We start from the raw sequence: 23,266 nt of genomic DNA, 5'->3' as shown, positions 1-23,266 counted from the left end.
TTGGAAATCAGACTTAAACAAAACACTTCATAATCTTCATGCCATTCCTTCTACAACCATGATTACACCAACCAATCAGATCACGGAAGCATAGTCACCCAATCTATTTGCTACATTCAAAGCAAATCTCCACCCCCACACCACATGCTAAGAAGAAATGTCAGTTGCTAATATTCATTTGCAAAAACACAAAGATTGGAACTCCAGCCTGATGATGGTGAATGTGATTTCACCGAAACGTCGCATAGACATGCAAAACATTACACAGGGCAAAACCCGAACTCAGAACAATCTACATATATATACCCGTGAAAATTTACGAAAACAAATATCTTGCCTCTACGGGGAGGACACTTTCCTACTGACTAGGACCTATGAAAAACTTGAAGTCAGAAAAGCCTCCATCTTATGTGATCTCACATTCCTACGCAACTGCAGGGACAAAAAAATAATTCCCAAATACTTCCAACTAAAATTCCACCCAAAAACCCCAACCATAGAGAGGATCCTAAAAAGAACTGAATTAGCCCTAATCAGAAATGAACTCCACAAAAAAAGATTCATACTTGATGAAATCAACAAAAGTCTACTCTCTCTTCACCTTAAAATCAGTAACCAAATACACCCTTTACTCTGGGATAAATTCAAACAAATATCAATCTGGAGGGCAGAAACAGAAACCCAATACAAAACAGACACACATAATAAGAAACTCCAAATACTAGAGGTACAGCAAAAACCCAGCCCTCCACAACAACTTATGACCAAAACAGTACATAACATATCAGACAAGATACTCACCACTACAGAAACCAATATTCTTTCAAAAGGATTTAATTTTGCAATAACTCCAAGACGAATACCAACTGAAAATATCATATGTGGAATTGAAACAACTTTACATAAAATCAACCCAGATACTGCTAACAAAATCAGACTCCAAGTCACTAATATTCTGTGCTCTAGTAAACCTCCAAAAAGCAACATACAGCAGGAAGAAAGAGAGGCACTTATCAATCTAAAGAAAAACCAGGATATAATAATTCTCCCAGCTGATAAAGGAAACTCCACTATAGTAATGAACACAGCAGAATACAAGGAAAAAATGACAAATCTACTAAAAAACCCAGCCTACAAACTCCTAAGCACAGATCCTACCACCTACCTAGAAAAAACCACCAAATCTAAAATCAAGGCCTCTCCCATCAGCGAAGAAATCCAGCAAAAAATCATCCCCAGAGAAAAATCTTCCATATGTCCAAAACTCTATGGCCTTCCAAAAATACACAAAGAAGGAATACCTCTCAGGCCAATAGTCAGTTCTATAGGCTCCCCTCTACAAAACCTTGCCAAATTTTTAGCCAAATACCTTCAACCATATACAGAAACTATTACCTCATATGTTCAAAATTCATCCCACTTTATACAAATAATTAAAAAACAAAACCTACAACCCGATGACCTACTTGTAAGTTTCGATGTCGTGTCCCTGTTCACACAAATACCTATTACAGAAGCCTTGACAGCTATCCAAGACAAACACAAACCCCCCAAATATATCCTAGACCTTACCAACCACTGCCTGACCAATACATACTTCATCTATAATGAACAAAGATATAAACAAATAGAGGGAGCCCCCATGGGATCACCTCTATCACCTGTCATAGCCAACCTCTATATGGAATATTTCGAAAATAATGCTTTAGAGCAAGCCAAATACAAACCCAAACTTTGGCTGAGATATGTTGATGATACCTTTGTAATTTGGCCACATGGTAAAGAAAAACTAGACAATTTCCTCACTCATCTCAACAGCCTACACCCCAAAATACAGTTTACTATGGAAACAGAAATCAATGATCAACTTCCCTTTCTAGATGTACTGGTCTATAAAAAACCCAATGGCAGCCTAGGACATACTATCTACCAAAAGAAAACCCATACCAACCGTTATCTAAATGCACACTCACACCACCACCCCGCACAAATCACCTCAGTGGCCAAAACTCTCATCACCAGAACCAAACGCTTAGCTGACCATGAGCACTTAAAAACTGAATTGAACAAACTCAAAGATGTACTAATTTCTAATGGATTCAAAGAGAAAACAATAACAAACCTAATCAATAAAGAGACACCCCCCAAAAAACAAGATCAAGAACAGGACAATGGCACCACCATCCTTCCTTACATCAAAGGCACCACGGATAAAATTAGTAAAATTCTACAAAAACATAACATCAAAACCTCATTTTGCACTAACCAAAAAATATCTAATATCCTAAGGAGCCCCAAAGATAAAATCCAATTAGAATACCAAGGTATCTATGAAATCCCTTGCAAAACATGTGCAGCCACATACATTGGACAAACTAACCGAAGAGTGAGCCAGCGCATGGCAGAACATATGAATGCAGTCAAGAAACAGGAGAAGACATCCTCCCTTGTCCAGCACATTAAAAAAACAGGGCACGAAATTGACTTTGAAAAAACTAAATTACTCCACAAAACAGAGAATTTATATAAAAGAATCTCTCTAGAAGCTATTGAAATTGAAAAGAGGTCCTTTTGTTTAAATAAAAGGGATGATACCTCGCGCCTGCCAGAGATTTGGAAACCAGCCTTAAACAAAATAAACACTTCATTATAATCAATATGTCAATCCTTTAATTATTATGATTTTAGAATTTTATATTTGGAAATCAGACTTAAACAAAACACTTCATAATCTTCATGCCATTCCTTCTACAACCATGATTACACCAACCAATCAGATCACGGAAGCATAGTCACCCAATCTATTTGCTACATTCAAAGCAAATCTCCACCCCCACACTACATGCTAAGAAGAAATGTCAGTTGCTAATATTCATTTGCAAAAACACAAAGATTGGAACTCCAGCCTGATGATGGTGAATGTGATTTCACCGAAACGTCGCATAGACATGCAAAACATTACACAGGGCAAAACCCGAACTCAGAACAATCTACATACATATACCCGTGAAAATTTACGAAAACAAATATCTTGCCTCTACGGGGAGGACACTTTCCTACTGACTAGGACCTATGAAAAACTTGAAGTCAGAAAAGCCTCCATCTTATGTGATCTCACATTCCTACGCAACTGCAGGGACAAAAAAATAATTCCCAAATACTTCCAACTAAAATTCCACCCAAAAACCCCAACCATAGAGAGGATCCTAAAAAGAACTGAATTAGCCCTAATCAGAAATGAACTCCACAAAAAAAGATTCATACTTGATGAAATCAACAAAAGTCTACTCTCTCTTCACCTTAAAATCAGTAACCAAATACACCCTTTACTCTGGGATAAATTCAAACAAATATCAATCTGGAGGGCAGAAACAGAAACCCAATACAAAACAGACACACATAATAAGAAACTCCAAATACTAGAGGTACAGCAAAAACCCAGCCCTCCACAACAACTTATGACCAAAACAGTACATAACATATCAGACAAGATACTCACCACTACAGAAACCAATATTCTTTCAAAAGGATTTAATTTTGCAATAACTCCAAGACGAATACCAACTGAAAATATCATATGTGGAATTGAAACAACTTTACATAAAATCAACCCAGATACTGCTAACAAAATCAGACTCCAAGTCACTAATATTCTGTGCTCTAGTAAACCTCCAAAAAGCAACATACAGCAGGAAGAAAGAGAGGCACTTATCAATCTAAAGAAAAACCAGGATATAATAATTCTCCCAGCTGATAAAGGAAACTCCACTATAGTAATGAACACAGCAGAATACAAGGAAAAAATGACAAATCTACTAAAAAACCCAGCCTACAAACTCCTAAGCACAGATCCTACCACCTACCTAGAAAAAACCACCAAATCTAAAATCAAGGCCTCTCCCATCAGCGAAGAAATCCAGCAAAAAATCATCCCCAGAGAAAAATCTTCCATATGTCCAAAACTCTATGGCCTTCCAAAAATACACAAAGAAGGAATACCTCTCAGGCCAATAGTCAGTTCTATAGGCTCCCCTCTACAAAACCTTGCCAAATTTTTAGCCAAATACCTTCAACCATATACAGAAACTATTACCTCATATGTTCAAAATTCATCCCACTTTATACAAATAATTAAAAAACAAAACCTACAACCCGATGACCTACTTGTAAGTTTCGATGTCGTGTCCCTGTTCACACAAATACCTATTACAGAAGCCTTGACAGCTATCCAAGACAAACACAAACCCCCCAAATATATCCTAGACCTTACCAACCACTGCCTGACCAATACATACTTCATCTATAATGAACAAAGATATAAACAAATAGAGGGAGCCCCCATGGGATCACCTCTATCACCTGTCATAGCCAACCTCTATATGGAATATTTCGAAAATAATGCTTTAGAGCAAGCCAAATACAAACCCAAACTTTGGCTGAGATATGTTGATGATACCTTTGTAATTTGGCCACATGGTAAAGAAAAACTAGACAATTTCCTCACTCATCTCAACAGCCTACACCCCAAAATACAGTTTACTATGGAAACAGAAATCAATGATCAACTTCCCTTTCTAGATGTACTGGTCTATAAAAAACCCAATGGCAGCCTAGGACATACTATCTACCAAAAGAAAACCCATACCAACCGTTATCTAAATGCACACTCACACCACCACCCCGCACAAATCACCTCAGTGGCCAAAACTCTCATCACCAGAACCAAACGCTTAGCTGACCATGAGCACTTAAAAACTGAATTGAACAAACTCAAAGATGTACTAATTTCTAATGGATTCAAAGAGAAAACAATAACAAACCTAATCAATAAAGAGACACCCCCCAAAAAACAAGATCAAGAACAGGACAATGGCACCACCATCCTTCCTTACATCAAAGGCACCACGGATAAAATTAGTAAAATTCTACAAAAACATAACATCAAAACCTCATTTTGCACTAACCAAAAAATATCTAATATCCTAAGGAGCCCCAAAGATAAAATCCAATTAGAATACCAAGGTATCTATGAAATCCCTTGCAAAACATGTGCAGCCACATACATTGGACAAACTAACCGAAGAGTGAGCCAGCGCATGGCAGAACATATGAATGCAGTCAAGAAACAGGAGAAGACCTCCTCCCTTGTCCAGCACATTAAAAAAACAGGGCACGAAATTGACTTTGAAAAAACTAAATTACTCCACAAAACAGAGAATTTATATAAAAGAATCTCTCTAGAAGCTATTGAAATTGAAAAGAGGTCCTTTTGTTTAAATAAAAGGGATGATACCTCGCGCCTGCCAGAGATTTGGAAACCAGCCTTAAACAAAATAAACACTTCATTATAATCAATATGTCAATCCTTTAATTATTATGATTTTAGAATTTTATATTTGGAAATCAGACTTAAACAAAACACTTCATAATCTTCATGCCATTCCTTCTACAACCATGATTACACCAACCAATCAGATCACGGAAGCATAGTCACCCAATCTATTTGCTACATTCAAAGCAAATCTCCACCCCCACACTACATGCTAAGAAGAAATGTCAGTTGCTAATATTCATTTGCAAAAACACAAAGATTGGAACTCCAGCCTGATGATGGTGAATGTGATTTCACCGAAACGTCGCATAGACATGCAAAACATTACACAGGGCAAAACCCGAACTCAGAACAATCTACATACATATACCCGTGAAAATTTACGAAAACAAATATATATATATATATATATATAATGTTTCTTTAGCTGGATTTGTTTTAAAAATGTTTTTAAAAAATCATTTGACACATACAGAATATAGTTGTCGGCTATAAATAAATTAACTGCCTTGAAATGGCCCTGGGCTGGGCCTAGAGGCAAAAAGGAGCTGTGATGTTCCTTCAAATATACCAGGGTGATCCGACATTAAAAAAAAACAAAAAACAAAAAACATATATAACAAGGCCGAAATGGGACCATCCTAGTCTCCCTTAATTTTAAAATTCCAGCTAAAAAAACATTTGACACACACACACACACACACACACACACACACACACACATATATATATAAATACATTTGTTCCTTATAAATAGTAGTGGGGGTGGAGATTTGGTTTGAATGTAGCAAATAGATTGGGTGGCTGTGTTTTAATTATTTGATTGGTTGGTGGAATCACATTTAGTTAAAGGATTGACATGGTGATGATTGTGATATGTTTTTTTGTTTAGGGCTGGTTTCCAAATTTCTGGTAGGCGGGACATGTCATCACATTTATTCATACTGAGGGGGTGTTTTCCTATTTCCATGACTTCCATGATTATTCTTTTATATACGTGTTCTGTTTTGGAGAGTAATTTAGTTTTTTCGAAGTCAATTTCATGTCCTGTTTTTTTAATGTGCTGGAAAAGGGAGGAAGTTTTTTCTTCTTTTTTGACTGCATTTTTATGTTCTGCAATGCGTGCGTTTATTCTTCTATTAGTTTGTCCAATGTATGTGGCTGCACATGTTTTGCATGGTATTTCATAGATTCCTTGGTTTTCAAGTTGGATTTTGTCTTTTGGGTTTCTTAAGATGTTGGATATTTCTGGTTAGTGACAAATGATGTTTTGATATTATGTTTGTGGAGAATTTTGCTAATTTTGTCTGTGGTGCCTTTAATGTAAGGGAGGAAGACGATGCCATTATCCTGTTCTTTGTCTTGATTTTTGGGGGATGTCTCTTTTTTGATTAGGTTTGTAACTGTTTTTCTTTCAAATCCATTTGAAATTAATACATCTTTCAGCTTGTTCAATTCAGTTTTCAAGTGGTCTTGGTCAGCTAGGCGTTTGGTTCTGGAGATGAGGGTTTTGGCTACTGAGGTGATCTGTGCAGGGTGGTGGTGGGAGTGTGCATTTAAGTAGCGGTTAGTGTGTGTTTTCTTTTGGTAGATGGTGTGTCCTAGGGTGCCATTGTGTTTTTTATAGATTAGGACATCCAGAAAGGGAAGTTGATCATTGGCTTCTATTTCCATAGTGAATTGTATTTTGGGGTGTAGGCTATTGAGATGTGTGAGGAAATTGTCCAGTTTTTCTTTTCCATGTGGCCAAATTACAAAAATGTCATCTACATATCTCAGCCAAAGTTTGGGTTTGTGTTGAGATTTCTCCAAGGCATTGTTTTCAAAATGTTCCATGTAGAGGTTTGCAATGAAAGGTGAGAGGGGTGATCCCATGGGAGCTCCTTCTATTTGTTTGTATCTTTGTTCATTGTAAATGAAGTATGTATTTGTTAGGCAGTGGTTGGTCAGATCTAAGATATGCTTGGGGGGCTTGTATTTGTTTTGGATAGCTGTTAAGGCTTCTTTAATTGGTATTTGGGTGAAAAGGGATACGACATCGAAACTCACAAGTAGGTCACCAGGTTGTAGGTTTTGTTTTTTAATTATTTCTATAAAGTGGAATGAGTTTTGTACATATGAGGTGATGGTTTCTGTATAGGGCTGAAGATATTTGGCTAAAAATTTGGCGAGATTTTGCAGAGGTGAGCCTATGGAGCTGAGAGGTATTCCTTCTTTGTGTATTTTTGGGAGGCCATAGAGTTTTGGACATATGGAAGATTTTTCTCTGGGGATGGTTCTTTGTTGGATCTCTTCACTTATGGGAGAGGCTTTTATTTTGGATTTGGTGGTGTTTCTAGGTAGGTGGTAGGATCTGTGTTTAGACGTTTGTAGGCAGGGTTTTGTAGTAGGATGGACATTTTTTCCTTGTAGTCTGATGTGTTCATCACCACTGTGGAGTTTCCTTTGTCTGCTGGGAAGATGATTATACTGTTGTCTTTCTTCAAATTGATAAGTGCATTTTGTTCTTCTTTTTGTATGTTGCTTCTGGGTGGTTTGCTGGAGCAGAGAATATTGGTGACTTCAAGCCTGATTTTATTGGCTTCATCTCGGTTGATTTTATTTAGGGTAGCTTCAACTCCACATATGATGTTTTCAGTGGGGATGAGGAGTTTGGGAGCTATTGCAAAATTGAATCCTTTGGAAAGGACACTGGTTTCTGCAGTGGTAAGGATCCTGTCGGATATGTTATGTACTGTTTTTGTCATAAGTTGTTGTGGAGGGCTGGATTTCTGCTGTTTTTCTAGTTTGTGGAGTTTATTGGTGTGTGTGTCTGTCTTGTACTGGGTTTCTGTTTCAGCTCTTCAGATTGATATTTGTTTGAATTTGTCCCAGAATATTGGGTGCATTTTGTTGCTGAGTTTAAGGTGAAGAGAGAGTAGGCTTTTGTTGATTTCGTCCAGTATGAATCTTTTTTTGTGGAGTTCATTTCTAATTAGGGCTAATTCAGACTAGGACCTGTGAAAAATTTGAAGTCAGAAGAGCCTCCATCTTATGTGGTCTCACATTCCTACGCAACTGCAGGGACAAAAGAATAATTCCCAAATACTTCCAACTAAAATTCCATCTAAAAACCCCAGCCACTGAGGGGATCCTGAAAAGAACTATCTTAAGAAAACAGTATTGGGAGGAACAACATACAAGTAAGAGAGAAACATTAGGACAGGGGACGGTAGACATACTGGTGCACTTCTGTTATGTGCTTGTGTATTGTCGTTGAAGCTGAAATAGTCCTTGACAGGAAGGACATTGTAGCAGATGATTTTATGGGCTATATGTAGGTCGTGTTTAAGGCGACATAGTTCTAAGCTTTCTAAGCTTAGGATTTCAAGTCTGGTTGCGTAGAGTATTCTGTTGCGAGTGGTTGGTTGAGTACAAACAAAGGATTGCATTGTCCATGCCTTTTGCAAAGAAAAGCGATTGCCTGCTTTATCTTACATAAGGATTGGGAATGTTCTCCTGTTCTCTCTTGCATCTTCCCTCTTCTTCTGCTCGCTCAGGAATAGTCAATCCTTGAAAAGCTGGATGTAATCATTGTCTGATTTCATTTCATTTATTCGATTTGTATGCCGCCCCTCTCCAGAGACTTGGAGCGGCTTACAATACAAAACATGATACAAATCCAACAATAAAAAAGCAATTTAATACCCTACGTATAAAAAACAATCATACATCTCAGACAAACCTTGCGTAAAACGGGAAATGGCCTGGGGGAGTCAATTTCCCCATGATTGAAAATGTTGTAGTCTAGTCACCAGGATTTTGGATACTCCCTTTTAATTATATGCAGTTATATGACCCCTTCCCATCTTGAAAGAGCTGAGTAGGTAAACTCTCTTTCTCCTAAATTCTTCCTTGATAAATGTTTGCATAGACATTTTGTGTTTTGTGCCATGACAATGTTTTCCTTCAAGATTTCAAAAAACAAACAAACAAACAACTGTCATTCAATTCTAGAACCAGCTTGTGGAGCTGAGCCCTTTTGTCTGTGGGCAAGCCTTATGACAATCTGTCACCTTATATCAGTGTATGCTGATCCAAGGTGAAGTCTTAGCTGAACACACTGTATTTTGAAACTGCTTGACCAGACAAGCTCTGAACCTTCCTTCCTTGTGTATCTTATTTACTTAGGCAATGCTCAGGGTATTCAGACAAAGAACTAAAACAAACTAAACTAGAGATCCCCCCGCCCCCAAAAAGCAAAACCCATCTTCATACAGCCAGATTTGAGGAAGCTAGATCACTTTTCCCATGGCACTCTGGGCCCTGGAACAGTTCTCACTGGGACAGTGATCATGCAGACAGTCACCCGTTATGTCCAAAGTAAGATCGGATGTGGCCTGCAGATCAGTTAGTTCAAGGCTAGGCAAACTTGGCTCTTCTATGACATGTGGAATTCAACTCCCAGAATTCCTAAGCCAGCATGATTGCCTCAGGAATTCTGGGAGTTGAAGTCCACAAGTCATAGAAGAGCCAACTTTGCCTACCCATGAGTTAGTTGATCAAGCTGTCATAAGCTCTGGAGGCTGAGAAAGCAATGTATCAAGATCACTGATGCCGCTTCTTGATTTTCACACGTTTATTTGTGCCAGCCAGGAAAATCTAGTATTGAAGGAAGGGAACAAGCAAAGGAAAAATAAGCCCTCCGCAAAAATATTTAAATGCATGTGCCCCCAGTCTCCGCCATTTCCTCTGATTAGAGTTAGGGAGACAGAGCTCGAAATCAGGTAAGATGGCAAGAGGAACCCCATCTTGCTCCCTGCACCCCAAAATTATAAGACTTCCCCCAAAATAAGGCCAAGCAATTATTTCGGGGTTCGAAATAATATAAGACAGGGTCTTATTTTGGGGAAAACACTGTACATATATATACATACATACATTTTGGGTTTCAGCAAAAATGATTGGGACATTTGCTTAACTTAATGACTATAGCATTCTCTTAATGGTAGGGTGATTCCTTTAAATGGCTGTTGCAAAAAAATGTCATAAAATTGGGTCACTCGCGATGACTTGCTTAACCACCGGCATGACTTATGACCATAGTTCCAAGCTCAGTTATGGTTGCAAGTACAAGAATACCTTATACCTAAACATTCTTGTAATAATTGACATCTTTGAAAGGGCAAGATATTTAAATGCAGACTGGATTTATTTTAAGAGACAGTTTACTTAACTATAGCTTACTAAATAAATAATATTTAGCCAATGTTCATTCATACTATGCCTAAATCACACTTCAATACATTGTCTAGCAATGGACAAAAAGTGTCTCACAATTGTTTGCCGTAGCAACTAAATTAAAGCAAAACTGTTGATAGGCCTTGCATGGTTAAAATGCATCCTGAAATAGTAGATACAGTGTTCCCTCGATTTTCGCGGGGGATGCGTTCCAAGACCGCCCGCGAAAGTTGAATTTCTGTGAAGTAGAGATGCGGAAGTAAATACACTATTTTTCGCTATGAACAGTATCACAAGCCTTCCCTTAACACTTTAAACCCCTAAATTGCAATTTCCCATTCCCTTAGCAACCATTTAGATTATTACTCACCATGTTTCTTTAGTAAAGTTTATTAAAAAAAATATTTATTAAAGGTGGACGAAAGTTTGGTGATGACATATGACATCATCGGGCAGGGAAAACCGAGATATAGGGGAAAAAACCTCAAAGTATTTTTTTATTAATATTTTTTAAAAACCGTGGTATAGACTTTTTGCGAAGTTCGAGGGAATACTGTAATTGTATATTTTTTGTTAGTTGACCTAGAGTCCGATAGTAGTTTCTTATTGAACTCATATTTTTCAGATGGTTTGTGCCCAAATGGAACTGCGGCAGAACACAGGCAAACAGCAATTCAGTTCAAATATTGGAGGTGGAACAGAACAGAAAGCAGACCACTTCCTTTTGAACAAGGCAGCCGAAGCTTTTAAGAACATTTCAGGCCATCGGTTGACCAGAAATGCTTGTTAAATGGAATAAATTGAGCTTTAAATGGATTACATTAGTCTAATAAGGCATATAATGCAGGAACCAAATGGACGTTCACAAGACTGGTTTTTTAGATGGATTGTTTTATTTTCTACTCATTTATTAAATCTGGTCTACCACAGAGTCACTGCTCATAAAAATGAAGGTGTAGCCCAGCCTTAGGTACAGAAACCAACTGAATGGTGTTGGGGTGGGGGGGTGGCATTTCTTCTCAGGCCTAGGGAAGAGGCAGAGGCCAATCATTTCCCAAAAATTTCACCAAGAAAACTGAAGGCAACTAGAGACAAAACTGACTTTTAAGCCCTCAACCACCCAAACCCAAAAATGAGAAATAGGCTATGCTAGGAAATATGCATGATTTGAAAGTCTCTTGAGAATTCCGTTTTTCCTCCGGATTCATTTTGACTGGTGATCCGGCAAATAAGGATATTTGATTTGATCACGTAACATCTGTAGTGAATATTCATAGAGCCTTATTTGGTATTAAGTTTTCCCCCACTAATTTTTGAATGCACTTGAGCCAAGCCAAAAGACTAGGCAGCTGATTTTTACAAGCATGTGTGAAAATATAAATACGTTGAAAGTATCCATAGTATTTTTAGTGCCGTGTAGTAAAAGCTCCTCTTACGGGGAGCATTAGTAAATGAAGCTGCAGATGGCTGTATAAAAATAAAAAGCAGATTGTGATTTCACTGTTTGTGATTAGCCCCTGGTAGAATGAATGTAATGAATTAAAGACCAATGACTTTCTGTTTCCATTGGGAATAGTGAAGGAAACATAACTTACCAGGGTAAAAATGTGCAAAGGAAATTTCGGAAACCATCAGTTTTATTCCTTAACAGGAGCGATTTATTTACTATAAATAGATATTTATAGATATTTATAAATATATATAAATAGATAAATATAAAAACTCCTCACACAGAGTTTATGGAAGGTTTTTTTTTCATCAAGAACCACAGTAAAAGGCATCTGCGGAGCAAACCGCATTGACTTCTGTTAATTTGCTTCCATATGCAAATTGCCTAGAATTTCTAAAAGGGTAGCTGGGCTGGGCTGTTGCTGAAAGAAACAGCCGAGAACCCTGAAGCATCTCATATGTACGATATGTTTGTGTGTATGCTTTTTTATATACTGGGGTTTTTAGGCTTTTTAATGTAAAATTGTTATTGTAAACTTTAATATTAGATTTGTTACTGTATATTGTTTTTATCACTCCTGTGAGCCGCCCCGAGTCTGCGGAGAGGGGCGGCATACAAATCTAATAAATGATAATAATAATAATAATAATAATAATAATAATAATAATAATAAATAAATAAATAAATAATAATAAAATAACAAACACATCATGTGTGATGGTAGAGCGTTCATCAATCCAGTCTGGTTGCCAGTGCTTATTATAGTACATGGAGCTCTTCCCATAGCTAAGATGTAGAATATAATGGAAGGGACTTTGGAGGTCATCTAGTCCAGTCCCCTGCTCAAGTAGGGGACACTATACCCATGATGGCGAACCTATGGCATACATGCCACAGGTACCATGCCGAGCCATATCAGAGGGCACCCAAGACTTTGCTCTGTATCAGCTCCAGTGCATGCGCGCACTGCCCGGCTGATTTTTGGCCTTGGGAAAGGCCATTTTGCCCTCTGGATGCTTCAGGGAAGTTTCCCTGAAGTTCTGGAGATTAAAAAAAAAATCACCCAACAGACAAACCAAAAGTTCGGAAAAACCTACTACCAGTTTGCTGTTGTGCTGTTTTTTGTACTCCGAGACTTCAGAGAGCTTCCCTGAGCCCTCCAGAGTGCAAAAAACAGCACAGATGGAGGTGCATTTTCCTGAACTTCCAGTTTGCCCATTTGGGTATTTTTTCATGTACCAGGCTTCAGTGAGGTCTGTACGCATGCGCAGAGATGGGGGGTGGGTGGGTTGTGCACATGCATGGGGGCAGCGCAGGGGGGCCATGCATGGGGGAAGGTAAGGAGTGTGGGCACTTGCATGCATGTTGACACATACACACACATCTTTTTGGCATGCAAAACAAAAAAGTTTCACCCTCACTGTCCTATATCATTTGAGACAAGTGTCTGTCCAGTCTCTTCTTAAAAGTCTCCAGGGATGAAGCACCCACTACTTCTGAAAGCAAGCTGTTCCACAGGTTAGATTAGATTAAATTTATTATATTTATATGCCGCCCCTCTCCGTAGATTCGGGGCGGCTCACAACAATGGTAAACAATACATAGTAACAAGTCTAATATTTAGCAATCTAAATTACAGTTTTAGGTTAAAAAATCCAAAAGAAATCCCAATATATAAAAAACAAGTTAGAAAATTTCTTCTTGGTGCTAGGTTGCTTCTCTCCTTTATTGGTTTCCATCCATTGTTTCTTATTTTGCCTTCTGTTGGTTTGGAAAATAGGTAGATCTCTTCTTTATGGCAGCCTCTCAAATATTGGGACACTGCTATCATGTCATCACTAGTCCTTTTCTCTAGACCAGTGTTTCCCAACTTAAAGATATTTGGACTTCAACTCCCAGAATTCCCCAGCCAGCGAATTCTGGCTGGGGAATTCTGGGAGTTGAAGTCCTGATATCTTCAAATTGCCAAGGTTGGGAAACACTGCTCTAGACTTATCATACTCAATTCCTGCAGCTGTTTGTCATGTTATGCCACTTTTTCTTCTCTGTGTAATTTCATGCAAATATTACATGCTAAATATTAGATTAGTCTTGTAGGTAGGCCACTAATTTTGGGATTAAAATATTAATTTTGTTTTACCCTTTTCTCCCCCTTGTCTGTGTATCCCCTCCCCCAAGGAAGTGTCAAACAAAATTGTCCTAACGTTTCTCTTACTAGTATGTAAAGTATGTAAAGTTAAGAGTAATAAATGAATGCTTGTGATGGCTCTGAAGAACAGCTTTAAAATATTTCACACATTGAAATGTGTGATGTAGCTATTAATATATTCACAGCTCAGTGACATCCAATTAGCCATGTATTATGCCTTTGTACTAAATAAATCCATCTCCCATTTTCAAATTATCTACAGCTTGATGACAAATTTGTAAGGAATTGTGATAACGATACAGATAAGCGTAGGTGAATCTTTTTTTAATAAGCACTTGGTTGAACATTCTTATGGCATTGTCACCTGTACATTTTGTTAAATAGGCATTGATGTATTTTTCCCCACATAATTGGCAATTATTTCGGGGGAATTTTGTGCACTGATAAAATGTTCAGCTCAGCCTAAAATATAATAAAGTAATTGGAAGAGATGAGGATTTAGAGTTCAAGATGGAACAATTTGGAATATGTTTGAGTTTTAGACTCAGGGGTGGACTCTAGCCGGAAAGCTAAATTGGGCTTGCTGTGGCGGCTCGTGCGTGCTTACAGGGCTAGCATGATTTTGCTTCTGCACCTGTGGAGATAGCAAAATCATGCATGGAGCCACAGGTGCACCAATGTTTCGGCATGCGTGGAAGCAAAAAAAGCTCACTGAAACATGGGCGCACCTGTGGCTCCGTGCACAACTTTGCTATCTCCATAGGTACAGAAGTAAAATTATGCTGGCCCTGTAAGCACTAACAAGCTGTGGCAGTGAGCCCAATTTAGCATTCTAGCTAGCAGCCCACCCTTGTTTAGACTCCTCTAGGGAGTCTCTACATCCTATAGGACTAGTTTCTCTTACTAGTATGAGTCTACGGAGAGGGGCAGCATACAAATCTAATTAATAATAATAATAATAATAATAATAATAATAATAATAATAGTTGTCTTTACAAGTGCTGAAATGTCATCCTATCCCTAGCATCATAGGAGGTAGGGTCATAGAAAATTGCTTATACAGTAATTGCTTATAGTATTGTCCCAAGTAGCTTAGTCTGGCAATGAGTGTTCACAATTGATGAATTTTTCCAGCTTTGCAGGGAACTGCAAAGGATTGAACTAGGGATCTTTGCATGCAAACCACATGAGCTAAGAACTAGGGTCCTTCCATTGAAATTGGTTTAAAATTTCTATTACGTTTCCTTAGTGTAACATTTTTAGCAAGACCATTTCATATCATTTAAAATAATGCTTGTGTTTGGGAGATGGGGATTGTTCCATCCCCCCCCCCATTAAATCTTGCTAAGAGATTATAACATTTTTGTATTTTGATGTATGGGAAATGATTGTTAGAATTCATCCCTCTTCAATCCGATGCCCTCTACTTATGTTGGACTGCAATGTTGATCATTCTTAGCCTACATCCTGTAGCTAATGAAGTTGCTAAGATGAGAGCATCTGGAGGGTAGTAGATTAGCAGAGCCTCCAGTTAGGTCCCACAGAGTTGGCCTTCTCCGGGTCCCATCAACTAAACAATGTCGTTTGGCGGGACCCAGGGGAAGAGCCTTCTCTGTGGCGGCCCCAACCCTTTGGAACCAACTCCCCCCAGAGTTGCCCCCACCCACCTAGCCTTTCGTAAGCTCCTTAAAACCCACCTCTGTCGTCAGGCATGGGGGAATTGATACTTTCCCTCCCCCTAGGCTTATAAATTTTATGCATGGTATGCTAGTATGTATGATTGGTTTCTAAATTGGGGTTTTAAATTAACTTAAATATTAGATTTGTTTACATTGTATTATTATTGCTGTGAGCCACCCCGAGTCTGTGGAGAGGGGCGGCATACAAATCTGATTAATAAATAAATAAATAATAAATTTTTGTTACCACTCTTTTCTTCTGTGTTAGTAGTTGTGCTAGCAGAGCAAAGCTTTTGTATTTATCAGAATAGCTGCTAAAGCGATCTTTCCCAAAGTAAGATACATGTCCTTTATTTCCAGGCTTCCAGTGCTTATCAACCCGGGACGCAATTTGGAAAGTATTAGTTATCTTCAGACTGTAGCAAAGCATCAGTATTCTCATAAAAGGATTGAAAATATTTGCTTCCATTTTGAAATAGGTGTGATTTGCTTTGTGGAAACCTGAACTAAACTATGGTCGCATTATAGTATATTCACATGGTATAGAGTTTGTGTTTGTTTAAGGCCAAATTGTTTACAATAATATTTGTTTTGGACATCTCTCATTACACTGAAGTTATTTTCATAGAAACTTAAAATAAATTACTGGCTGATCTACCGTGTTATTTCTTCCCAGTATGTATGCTTTATGTATCTATCTAGAAATTTCAGTTTCTGTTTTCCTGACTGTGCTCTGAGAATTCAGTTTGGTTTAAAACACCTTACCTGGTTATGGACAAACTTAATTTCTCTCCTGCAGTAGCATTTGTATGAGATTGCTCTACACACTATTTATCTGTAAAGGTTGAAAACCCTGGAAACAGCCTTAAATTAAAATGGAATCTTTCTGAATCTGTCAGATGGCTGCAGACATAATCCCAGAAAAAAATTGTGCAGATTGTTTTGTAGCTAATCCTGAGTTATCTCACAATAAATCTTGATAAAGGGGGGGGGGGGCACAATTCAAGAACTGGTCAATGGAAAAGCTTGACCAAAATAAGCCCATGACATGAAGCATTTCAGTAAGCCTGTCTGTGTAGAGGCTACTCACCTACATTTCCTTATTGGCTGCAGAAACAAAAGCCAAATGTTTGCATAGGCAGTCAGCATAGAAAAATAAACAGCTGACATTATGGACATTAGTTTATAAGCAGCAGGTGGCGGCAGCTAGCCATGTTTGGCTGATCTCAGAAAAAACTCAGGAAAGTTCAGATATTGATGGGAGACCCCAGGGAATCCCAGGGCTATAGATTAAATCGGGAAGTTGATAAAAGCTTCCCAAGAGGAGGTGCCAGCAAACCACTTTTGTAATGTGGCCAAGCAGAGTACAGTATCACATCTATGAAGTCGCCCTTTTCACCACTGAAAGAAAATAGGATAACTTTATCATTAAAGAATACTTCAACCAAGGATAATGGTGGGCCACAGACCCTTCTATCACCATTCCCCACATGGTAAAGGGAACAGAGGTACTCTTTTTCTTTTGTGTTTCCCAGCACAAAGCTTTTGGGGACTTGGGGGAAATGTCAAATTTTAAATAATGAAATGGGTGATTTAAATATTGCAGGTGAAGGTAGGATAAAATTTTTATCTTTTAAAACTCATCTCTATCAAATCAAAAAACCCAAATCGTTGTCCTCCTGACTTCAGTAGAGGAAGGGAAAGAAGGAGAAGAAAAAAAGGAGAATTAATTTAATTTATTTGATTTATAACCTGCCCATCTCCTGATGGACTCAGGGCGGCGTACAATAGTAAAACAGCATACAATAATAAAAAAACCAATATTAAAAAACACTCATTCATCTATCATTCATCATTTCTGGCTGGAGTAGAGTATTGTTCCTCAACAGCCCCAGGCCTGCCGGCAAAGCCATGTTATTAAGGCATTTTGGAAGGTGAGAAGGGTGGGGACGGTGTGAATCTCAAGGGGGGGGGGGGGTTGGTTCCAGACAGCAGGAAGAAGGAAAAGAAAGGGGGGGGAGAGAAGAAAAAGCAGCTTTATCAGTGACTCTGTGCAGCTTATGTAATAAAATGTTTAAAAGTACCAGAAAACAATTAAAATTACAAACATTGAATAAAAAAGCTACAGATAAAAATGATGGGGATCTTCTGGAGATGTTTTGTTATTTTCGTAGCTTTTGTTGGTTGTGCAGTAGTGGGGTTGAATGATCTTATCATTTTTTTTCACAAAATTGCATAGGTAGCCAATTATGTTGGAAAATGTTGTGCAAACGGTCTGCTTGCTTTTCCTGATGCTCAGGGTTGTAGTATGTACTCATCTAAATAGTATTTTTACACAGATTCTCTTGTGGGAGATTGGGTTGTCACGTTAGTAATGGAGCATTTGCTTAGGGTGGATGGTTTTATGATATTCATGTGTTTCTGATTTGGTACCATTTGCTCTGCTGATGAGAATACCTAAGAAGGTTGTTTCCTTTATGACTTATATTCTTTAGAAGATGTTTCATGTGTCTTCTCTACTTATTCCTTTTTTACTATGACAAAGGTGTCATGAATATATTAGTTCCACACTTTCGATTGTATACATGGGAATATACACTGCTCAAAAAAATAAAGGAAACGCTTAAACAACCCAATATAACTCCAAGTAAATCAAACTTCTGTAAAATCATTCTGTCCACTTAGGAAGCAACACTGATTGACAATCAATTTCACATGCTGTTGTGCACACTCAACTTTGTACACAACAAAGTATTCAGTGAGAATATTTCATTCATTCAGATCTAGGATGTGTTATTTGAGTGTTCCCTTTATTTTTTTGAGCAGTATGCTATAATTTCTAGACATTTTATTTTATTTATTTATTTGTCCAATACACAATACATATTGAAGAGAATAGACACGTAGTAATATATATAAAGAAAAGGATAGAAGAAAAGATATAAAATAGAGGAGAAGATATATGAAAGGAAGAAAAGATATATGAGATCTATATACCGTATATGCTTTACAGTCTTTGCATAAGTCCTAAAAATGGTGATCCAATGGATGTTTCTCTGCTTTGTTGGCATATTTTTCCTTCAAATTGAAAGTAGTAGTAAGGCAAAGATTGACAAGCTCCATGATTCTGGGTATGTCAAATTTAGTATATTTAGTTAGGTTTGGTGTGTTGTATAGTAGTGCTGCCATAGGTTCATTTGCTAATTGTGGGAATGTGGTATGTTCAGAGTAAGAAAATAGCTGATGTTGGGGAACTGGAATTTAATTTAATTTAAATTATTTTGATTTATATCTGCAGGGAATAACACTAAGTTAATTGCCATTAGTTAATACAAGCAGTCTGTATGTATACAGTGGTCCCTCGATCATCGCGAGGGTTCCGTTCCAGGACCCCAAGCGATGATCGATTTTTCGCGAAGTAGTGGTGCGGAAGTAAAAACACCATCTGCGCATGCGCAGATGGTGTTTTTACTTCCACCGCCGCCCGCCCTTCGCCCGCCCACCCCGTTGCTCGCGCCTGGGGTTTCCCCGCGCGCGTGCCGCCCGCCCACCCACTCCGTTGCTGGGGCCACTTCCCAGCTGGGAAGCGGAGCTGGGATGTCCCCAAGCGCGCGCGCACCGCCCGCCCACGCTGTTGCTGGGGCCGCTTCCCAGCTGGGAAGCGGAGCTGGGATGTCCCCAAGCGCGCGCGCGTTGCTGGGGCCGCTTCCCAGCTGGGAAGCGGAGCTGGGGTTTCCCCAAGCGCGCGCACACCGCCCGCCCGCCCACCGCCCGCCCGCCCACGCTGTTGCTGGGGCCGCTTCCCAGCTGGGAAGCGGAGCTGGGATGTCCCCAAGCGCGCGCGCGTTGCTGGGGCCGCTTCCCAGCTGGGAAGCGGAGCTGGGGTTTCCCCAAGCGCGCGCACCCCGCCCGCCCACGCTGTTGCTGGGGCCGCTTCCCAGCTGGGAAGCGGAGCTGGGATGTCCCCAAGCGCGCGCGCGTTGCTGGGGCCGCTTCCCAGCTGGGAAGCGGAGCTGGGGTGTCCCCACGCGTGCCGCCCGCCCGCCCACGCCGTTGCTCGCGCCGCCGCTGGGGTCTTACCGGGGCAAGAGGGGGAAGACCCAGGGAAGCCGCCCAGCAGCTTATCTGCCCGGCGGGAAACTCCACCATCTACGCATGCGTGGCCATAGAAAAAAAGGCACGCATGCGCAGATGGTGGAGTTTACTTCCGGGTTGAAAACTCGTGAAATAGCCCTTTCGCGATGCTCGAGCACGCGAAACTCGAGGGATCACTGTATATAATGTGCTTTCTGTTATACTACAACTTACCAGTTTGGGAGGAGTCATGAAGGCTACATCCAAAGATGATGGGTCTATAGTTAGAGTTTCCTTACAGAAATTGATCAGAAGAGGAAAAACAGTGATAGACAGCATTATTGATTTTTTTAAAGTTTTAAAACTGGGAGAAAAAAATTAAATTTCTCAGAGCCACTTTTGTATATTCAGGAGTTTGTCATTTTTTGGCATAATCCCATTTTAGTCTGAATCACTGTTTTATGATTTATCTCTGACATTTACAGTCTTCCTAAGTAACTAATTTCTGGTAATTGTGAGTGGAATAAACTGAGATTTTCTTGGACGTTGCTAACCTTACTATTCAATTGAAAATTTATATTTTATATTGGATATTAAAATGGGAGAAATTTGTTGGCATCTAATTGTTGTGGTTAGCTCTGGCCCAGCTCCTGCCCCAAGGAATGTGGAGGTGGATGTGGGGGAGACATCCACATGCCGCAGGCCTGTTTTGCTCCCGATGAAATCTGCCGATGAAGCCTCTTCTGACCAAGGCAGCATGAGTGACAGGGTAGAGGGGAGTTTAGCAGACAGCCCAGGAGGAGATCAATCATCTGTATCATCCTTGGATTCTGAACAAGAATTAATGACACATCCACGCATGCGTAGAGTGATGCATAGGAGACAACAACTGAAGGATTATTACAAGAGAAAATGAGGCCACCTGTGGTTGGGTGGGGCTCCAGTAATTAGGGTTGCTGCTATAAATAGCAGCGTGTGGGTTTGGCCGTTGTGAAAGAGTATCTGATCGCAGTTCTTCAGGAATCCTGTGTTGCTGTTTTCTGGACTTTGTTGATTTTTTTCACGCCTTTGAAACCAAAGCAGAGCAACGTGTGTGTGTGTGTGTGTGTGTGTGTGTGTGTTGGAAGAAGAAGGGGTGTGAAGTTTCTTCACAGCTGCTAGCTAAGTACTTAATGACTGCTTAAGGGAAATTGTACAGACTACCCGGTTGTTTTGCTCTTTGCAATACAAAAAGAGTGCTTAGTTTATTTTTAATATTGTGATAAAGAACATTGTTTTGAATTTTCAAACGTGTGTGTGTCTGCAATTTGTACCCTTGAATTTTCGGGAGGCTCCTACCAGAGAGCCCAGAAGAACACTAATAGAATTCTAACCTGAGAAGCTTGAAGCTATAACTAAAATGTAAACAAAATAGAGACTGACTAATTCATTGATTTAAACATGAGTCATTAAATGCAAGCATGCAAATGCATAAAATATACCCATACCTCCCTTTTCTTGTTGTAATGTTTGTTTCTTGCAGCTTCATGTAATTTATAAAATAATCATTTAATAATAGTTAGGAACTGCTTGGGTTCCAGATTTCTTCTCTTCTAATGAGCCATAACTTTAAGTGTGATAAAAAAAAATGTGGTTTGTGTTTGCATTTTGTGGTTCCTTTTTTGTGCCTAGTCTTGAAATGTTATAAAAACTTAGCTCATCCTTACCTGAATTGACCTTACTGAATAGCAAGGCAGCCTTTTTTCTGTTAGCATAATATGCATATGGAGGAACCTTTTGATTGCTTACATGGACCATCTCCTGAAATAATTTGGTTTCCCAACAGTGATTGCCTGCTAGGAAATGGCTTAAGTTAATTAATGTTATTGTAATTTAGAAGGTCAATCAACAGAGTTGATAATTCATTGGAGATGCATTTTGGTGTAAAGCAAGGGTGGTTAATCTGTAGCATTCCAGATATTGCTGAATTACAACTCGCAGCTTTTCTAGGGAGTATGGGCAATGATAAGAAATGCTGGGAGATGTAATTCTGAAACACTTGGAGTGCCAGAAATTGCCTGATTTTCAATTATGCTCCTTTATATTTTGAATGTTGGAACTGTTCCTTTAAATTATTATTGGCAATGACAGATTGCGTTCTTTACAAAAGGGGAAGTGCCAGCAACCGCAATTCCTGACCTTGAGAAAAATAGGTTGTCTAGCCAGTCTTTTTGGGCCAAGTGTTTTCTTGTTCTGAATGAGCCAAATACTTCTGACCTGTCCAGTATGCGTTGTGAATATTTTTGAACATGCACATTGAAAAATATAGGAGTATGTGCTTAAGGTTTTCCCAACCTGCATGGGAATATCTGATGAAAAACACTGGGTCTAGGGCAGGGGTGTCAAACTCATGTCACCACGGCCGCTTCACGTGACATATCGGGACTCCCCCCCCTCCATTAAACTGGGTGTGGTCAGCGCATGATGCATTTAGACGGGAATTTGACAGCCCTGGTTTAGAGGCAGAAAAACAGGGTTGGTTTCCAGAGATTAAAAACAATGGTATGATTAAAAGACTTTTTAATGTGCTTAATTGTAAGCTTTATTTGTAAAAGTGTGCCTAAATGCCTGAATGAATGAAAAATTTATTTCTGCATTAAGTAGCAGTTTGATATCCAGTTTGGTATAATGGTTAAGGCAATAGTGTAGAAATGCGGAGATTCAAGTTCAAGCCCACTGTCAGCCCTAGAAACTTACATAGAGTCAATCATTCTTTCTCAAAGTAACCCGAGAATGTATCCGTTGTATGGATAAAACACAGAGAGATCCCAAAGTAGATTGTCCTGAGGAGACATGGGAAGTAAATCTTACAGATAGAATAGTAATAAAGACGCAACATCCTTGCAAGAAATATGTACTGGTAAAAATGCAACTCGTATTATGTTAAGCAGGTCCTGAGAGAATGCCATTTAAAATAGTACTCAGCATCTCCAGGGTTTCTAAGCACCTGTATTAAATCTGTATTAATTAAACCAAGCACAGATTTTAGTCATTTTAAAATGGTTTCTGTTAAATCAGGAGACTGGAGACCATGGGCTAATAATCAGCTCTTTATTAGCACAGACAAGTAGAAGTGATCAGCTCAACTCTCAGTCTCCAATTGAGACAATGGCTTAAAACCGCGACTATTTATACTATTCGGGAAAGCGGGAAACTTTGGACAGTTCGTTGAAATTGGTGGCAAGCCTATTTGACTTGTCGCGTCTTAGCCAATCAGCGATCGTTTTAAAAACGGCTTACAGAGACATAACAGTTTCCAAATGCATTGACAAATTGACAAATGCATGGCCTAAATCTTGTAGCACCAATAAAAATGATAGCAA

General features: G+C 39.1%; 1 protein-coding gene across 1 annotated transcript in view; it reads left to right on the top strand.

The window, feature by feature from the left end:
- The window catches only part of HIBCH (3-hydroxyisobutyryl-CoA hydrolase), a 70,702-nt gene that overhangs the window by 16,071 nt on the left and 31,365 nt on the right, over window positions 1–23,266 (top strand). The gene's annotated exons all lie outside the window — the stretch shown is intronic.

Source organism: Erythrolamprus reginae, chromosome 1 (genome assembly GCF_031021105.1).
Source record: "Erythrolamprus reginae isolate rEryReg1 chromosome 1, rEryReg1.hap1, whole genome shotgun sequence".
Taxonomy (NCBI): domain Eukaryota; kingdom Metazoa; phylum Chordata; class Lepidosauria; order Squamata; family Dipsadidae; genus Erythrolamprus; species Erythrolamprus reginae.
Note: the sequence above shows the minus strand (reverse complement) of the source record. Positions and strands in the feature narration are given on the sequence as shown.